The following is a 6,624-nucleotide window of genomic DNA, read 5'->3' on the forward strand; positions in this document are numbered from 1 at the left end:
CCCTAAATAACACACAATTTAACAAAATAATTATTAAAGATTTTAAAATAAAAATGATCAACTTAGAACATCTTTCCGTTGCTCAAAAAGAGAGAGATTACATTTGCGTGAGATGGGTCCTGGGCCTTTTTTATTTTTACTTAGCTGGGTTCGTAGACAAAGGCATTTCATATAGTGAAGTCTTAGGTTTGGGCTCGCTGATCAGCCCAAAGCAAAGTGAAGTTTTGGATCTGACGTACGTTAGGCTTTCAGTCTGAACTTGGGCTTTGGCCCTTAAATCTCTTTATTTTTAAATTAGGGTCTCACTAATCTCTAATCTCTACAAAGTATTTAACAATCACGTCTTTTTTGAGAATCCTATAAACAATCACATGGTTAAAGAAAAGCTATAATATTTCACGAAAGCATAAGCATAAGTAGCTGGTATTAAATAAATGACCATCGCCAGCCAATCAATTATGCATGTCTTCCACCCAAAATAAAACAATTGATTATGTCAATGTCTAGCTATTCATTAAAGCAAAACCAATGATATATGTTTCGTGGAGAATTATATAGTAATTAACCATTAATTGGGAGATATTCTTGTTTACTCTATTCAAGATACATAGAAATCATTGAGAGAGAGAGAGAGAGATGGCAATGAGCTATTGGTACAAGAATGTTCTGCCATTTTCAGCCATGGTTGCAATAGTATGCTCTAACGTCGGCATATACATCGTATTTAAAGCAGCCACTTTGAAAGGGTTGAGCTACTACGTCTTTGTTTTCTATTCCTTTGCCATTGCTACTCTTGTTCTTCTTCCCTTGGTCTTCATCTTTCCCAAGTATTTTCTCTTAACCTCCTTTTCTATATCATACCTAATGAAAATAAAATAAAAATTTTGACAAATGGCTATTTGATACATGTAGAACAACAGGGCTTCCTACATTCAAGTTGTCTCTCCTCTATAGAATTTTCCTACTTGGATTGATTGGGTACGTACGAGAATATTACCCAAAATGCTTTTGCAATTTAATTTTCTTTTTTTATATATTTTGCTGAATTTTTGCAATTTGATTTTGATTAATTGAGATTTGGACATGATATAAGATTTATGTTGGGCCAGAGAGCAGGTTTGTAGATCAGTTATGTGGGTATATAGGTATAGAATACAGTCATCCGACTCTTGCATCAGCGGTCAGCAACCTCACACCAGCTTTTACCTTCATACTTGCAGTGATTTTCAGGTTTCGTTCCTTTCTAATCCATTAATTTTTTTTTTAAATCATAGAGACGTAATATTATTCACAAATGATTATAGTAGAAACTTGTTGTCCATATTTTACATGGACTCGTCACAAACATCACTTTATTTCTTTCTTATCTATTATAATATTATATTTACTTTAGTAACATTACCATCTTGATAGTTGTGGACAAATTTATGAAAAAAAGATAGTATGTATACTTAGTGGCTTTGGTCTCTAACATTGCAAAGATACCGACAACGCGGCTTTTCTCAAGATTTTTATTTTTATTTTTTTATTCTATCTATTTTTGTAACGACTTTTTTTTATCAATTTTTAGGAAAGATTACATCTAATTAAGTTAAAAATTGTAATTATAAAACTAGAGTTTGGAAAGTTTTTACGAATCAAAGTTAAGGTTAATATTTTACTATAATTTTTATTATATTAAACTCACAAATATGTGTCACTAATCATAAATAGGTAATTCAAAAATTTATTTATTAGGTTATTGAAACTCACTAATCACATTCATTGTTACATCAATTTGTAAACTTAATGTAGCAAAACATGTAAGCTTTAACTTTTTTTCTTCTTATGCAGTTGTATCATATATATATATATATATATATATCAGTCAATTCCATATAACTTTATTAATTAAGCTAATTGTATCTTACAATATGTTAAACACTTAAAAACCATCATTCATCATCCACCCTTCCTCCCTACCACCTAGTGATGATGTGGGGTTGGTGTTCACCCACATTTACCTAATTTAAACAAAGATTAAAAAGGGAAAAGAATTTTTTAATCATCACATTTTTGAACGATGACAAATATCACTTGCTTAAGAAAGAAAATAGAAGTAAAATCATATATTTGCTTGTTTTTTTTATCTTGCTTAAGAAAGAAAATAGAAGTAAAATCATAAATTTGCTCCTTTTTTTTATCGTATTTGGGCAATGTAGATGATTAATTAAATTTCGGTTTATGTTACAAATTAAGAATTACAAAATGGAGAAAGGTCTTAAAAAGATATCTATGGTTTTGATGTAAACCAATTAAGGCTCTATGGGTGTAAAAGCGTAGGGAATTAAGGATTTTCTATTTAGGTTCAAGGAAGAAAATGCTTTCTTAAATGTTTCTTCCACAACTAACTTATTCACAAAGGTTGTGAATCAAAGAGTATTTAAAGATGGGTAAAAGTTAGGTTAAAACAGTCTTCGAGTAGTTATGATTGCAAAATCTATAGCCTTGGTCAAGCAAGGATCAAGAGAAGTTTCTGCTTCATTTTAATGATCGCTTGAGCAAACTATATGAGTTTACTCAAGTGAGCCTTCTTCAACTTGAGATTTTCTAGTAGCTCCAAATTCAACACTTTACCTAAGAAAAAAAATACAATATGTAAAGTTGTGATTTACAACTAATTTGTGTTGGCTTTAATTTCGTGTCAAATTTGATTGTAATTCTGTTCAATCTTATGTACCCTGTGTTATATGTGGGATTTCTTTGTATGGGTTGTGTGTGAGAGAGAGTGTGAAGACTCAAGACTCATTGAAGATCAAAGGAGTTTTCACAGGTAACTCGCGAGAAGACTTCCCGCGAAATGAAACCATGTGCTCAGCACATGACTAGAATGCGAAGAGTCATGACAAATGGTGATAGCTGGTTTTCGCAAGTGTTTCGTGAGATACCTGCAAAACATTCTGTTTTACCAATTTGTCATATATATCTGATACACTAGGTCTCTACCCACACCATATATAACCACATTACCCACATATTGAAAGAAATGCTTTTAAGAGAGAAAACCCTAGCCATTACCCTTGAGAGTGAGAGATTGTCATACCCACAATCCTCTACACAATCCATTATGGTTTTCCTCAACTCCTACCTCTCCATATCCAAATCGTTGAGAGATTGATAGTCCAAACACTTATCACACCCATCCTGAGTGTAAAGTGAGGTTTTGGTGCTGTTGGGAAGTATTGGAAGAAGCAATTTGTTTGGTGGATGCAATTGGGCTGATTTATGTGATCCGGAGAGCTAGAGAAGATAAGGTTTCGTCAAGTCAGTTGGTAGCAGGAGCTCGGAGGGCTCAAGTACATGGGGTAGACTAGGCTTGGAAGGTCTTTTGTTATTCGTGTACTCCAACTTATTCTCTAGTGGATCAATTTACCACTTAGAGGCTGGCAGAGAGGTTTTTCGCCGAGTTCTTCGCCGAGTTCTTCGGTTTCCTCTTTGATAATACATCGGCATGTTATCTTATGTGTGCATTCTTCTTCCCTGCTCTTTTAGATTTCATTTTACTGCTGTGATTTGATGATTATGGTTTAAAGTAGTTATATTGTTTGTTCACTCGCATTTACTCTATTTTGCACTTAGTTTAAGTTAAGTAAAATCAACCGAACCGTAATTTTAATTTGGGGGTCTAAACAGTTTTTGTGGTTTCACACAAATTCGAGCTTTCACAATAATTACAATACTAGTTGACACACATTTGATAGAAGGATTTGACAACACAAATCTAAATCCTAACATTTTTTATTGTCCTGCTTGGTGTGTTATTTTGAGTCTATATTTAACTTTTTTTCACTTTGTGATAAAATTTACACTTAGTGCGTCTCTTCCTTACAAATGCAAGATTGTCTAAATGCAGCACAATGGTTATAACACATCTTTATAAATTTAGTCTACACTTTGTAAATTCAATATTTCCCTTTCCCTAAGGCACTTTAGTCTACAACAAATCTTAGATAGCAAATTGTTACTGGTGAGTAAAAAAGTGATGTCAAAATTGGGCCCAAATTCCCTCTAGTAACAACTTGCTACCTAAAATTTGTTATGAAAATATTATGGATGTTCAATATTACTCATTTCTTAATCACCAAGTAGAATACATTTAAGGGTAGCTACTCTCACCAAATTTTATTCTTTCCTCTCCTTTTATGGGTGTTTAAAAAAGGATGGAAGTTCTAGCTTTGAGAAGCTCAATAACTCAAGCTAAAATCATGGGGACTTTAGTATAATTATTAGGTGCATTAATAGTAGTTTTCTACAAGGGCCCTACAATCATATCGGTCGCATCTGAAGCTCCACCCCTTCCACATCATTTTCCATTGGGCTCATCCCAATCCCAAACCAAATGGGTCATAGGCGGCCTTTTACTTGCCGTTGAGTTTCTTCTAGCTTCAATCTGGATTATTGTTCAGGTACTTTTTTAGGCAATTCTTTGAAATCTCAGTGTTTTAGCATGAGATGTGGCAAACTCAACGAGAGAGACAAATGTATAAGCGAAATTTAAATTTTATGGCATTTTACAGGCCCAACTTATGAAGATATATCCAGCAGAGTTCACTCTGTTCTTTTTATACTTTGTTTGCAACAATTATATCTGCACCAGTATGTTTAATAGCAGAAGGGAACTGAAGTGCTTTTAGACTAAGGCCAGATATAGCACTGGCCGCAATTATATTCTCGGTAAGATACGTGTACTACAAAATAATAATCTGGCTATTGAAAATGTCAAACTTTCATTCTTTCATATATCAGGGAACTGGTTTCTCCTTAGGCGTTGTTGTTCACACATGGGGCTTGCACTTGAAGGGGCCTGTGTATATATCAATCTTCAAGCCATTGTCAATAGCCATTGCAGCTGCTATGAGTTTCATATTCCTTGGTGATGCTATCTATCTTGGGAGGTATACATTTCCCCCCTTTTGAACACTAGAACACTCAAATATTTTGGAAGCACTAAAAAATAACTGAATCTAATTTTTTTGGCTTTCTACTAGTGAGAAGATTATGTGGATATTTATAGGCTAAAGTAGGTCTATCTAGAACCTTCATACTTAATTGGTACATGCATGCATTCACTCCTAACACTCATACATACATTAACTATACTAATTAAGTACATTTCTAGAAAAATGTGTTCACATTTAAAAATCACGTTTGTTCTTCCAACAGAACAGAAAATTAAATTTCTGACCAAGAAGAATGATATTAGCTAGTACTTCTGTTAGTTTCCTTGGATTTATATCTTTTCACAATTCATTGGCCATCTTTTCTTACTAATGTTGCAGCATCATTGGAGCAATCATATTATCAATTGGGTTTTATGCTGTCACATGGGCAAAAGCAAAAGAAGATTTGAGTGAGGACTCTTTCTGTGGCAGCCCAGGACCTTCATCTGATAGAAAGAGCCCTTTGTTGGATAGCAGCCTGGGATCTTCAAACAGTGGCACTACATAGACCAAATTAAGGTGCTTTGGTTCCATTTTCACATGTGCTGGCTCACTAGATTCGAATTTCTTCTCAAGGGTCAGACCTCCCCCTAAATTATTTTCAGATTTGTTGCTGCCTTTATACTAAAGAGAAACGCAAACCTCTGCAAAAGGTTCGATAATTTGACAGGATACAAGCAAACTCCTAAAATTGTTCCTATCCATAAAGGTGTTCTGTACGCATGCAAATTTTTCTGTAACTTTGTATAATAATAATGTTAGATAAATTATCCTAAAATGACCCTGCTGTTAAGCAAACAATTTTTTTTTTTTTTTTTAATAGTTATAACAATGGGCTAAGGAAACCCTGATTCTTTTAAAAAGGTAAGAGAGACTATGCCACACGGCTGAACTATAAAAGTAACCGATGCAATTGCCTAAAACCCCCAAATAAAAAAAATTCCCTACTTATATAATATATATATATATATATATAACATTTATCTATATATTTTAATTAAGAAAAAAAAATTTAAGTCAATAAAATGCATTAAAAAGACCCCAATGTATCCTAAAATATAACACACTATTGACTGCACTACGCACTGTGTTAGGACATGTGTAGATCATGTTAAGAACATATGTCATTTAGAATTAGCTAATCCTTTGACAAAACGCATTTTATTTATAATTGGATAGTGTAAGGTTGAATTTAATCAACCATCTTATTGGCTTTATTCCATACCAAATTTGCTTGTATTTCAGCATTAAGTAACCCTGTATTTAGGTGGGTTTGTTGTAAGGGTAGTGAGTGAGATAGAGTGTTGATTGCTCAAGAGTGTGTAAGAAAACAGAGACTCGCGGCTTGATCTCGCGGGTGACTCGCGACTGCAATCTGCCAGATGCACCACACGTGCCAAGCATGCCAGAAGGTGAACAGTCATGCAAGCTAGAGCATTACAGGACAAAACAGTACAACTGGCCATACGGTTATCTTGTGACTGGAGCTCACGACTCAGTCAAGTCGCGAGGCTAAGCCGCGAGCCACCCCTGTTTTGTAAAACCTGACGTTTCACATTCTTCTCTCACCTCAGTATAAATACCCCTTATACCCACAAATGAAAGAGAGCTTCCAGAGAGAATTTTGAGAGAAAAACCCTAAAGA

At 34.1% G+C, this 6,624-nt stretch overlaps 1 pseudogene; it reads left to right on the plus strand.

The window, feature by feature from the left end:
• Positions 1–589: 589 nt before the first annotated feature.
• On the plus strand, positions 590–5,772 carry LOC126714951 (WAT1-related protein At5g40230-like; annotated as a pseudogene).
• Positions 5,773–6,624: the final 852 nt, after the last annotated feature.

Source organism: Quercus robur, chromosome 2 (assembly GCF_932294415.1).
Source record: "Quercus robur chromosome 2, dhQueRobu3.1, whole genome shotgun sequence".
Classification (NCBI taxonomy): domain Eukaryota; kingdom Viridiplantae; phylum Streptophyta; class Magnoliopsida; order Fagales; family Fagaceae; genus Quercus; species Quercus robur.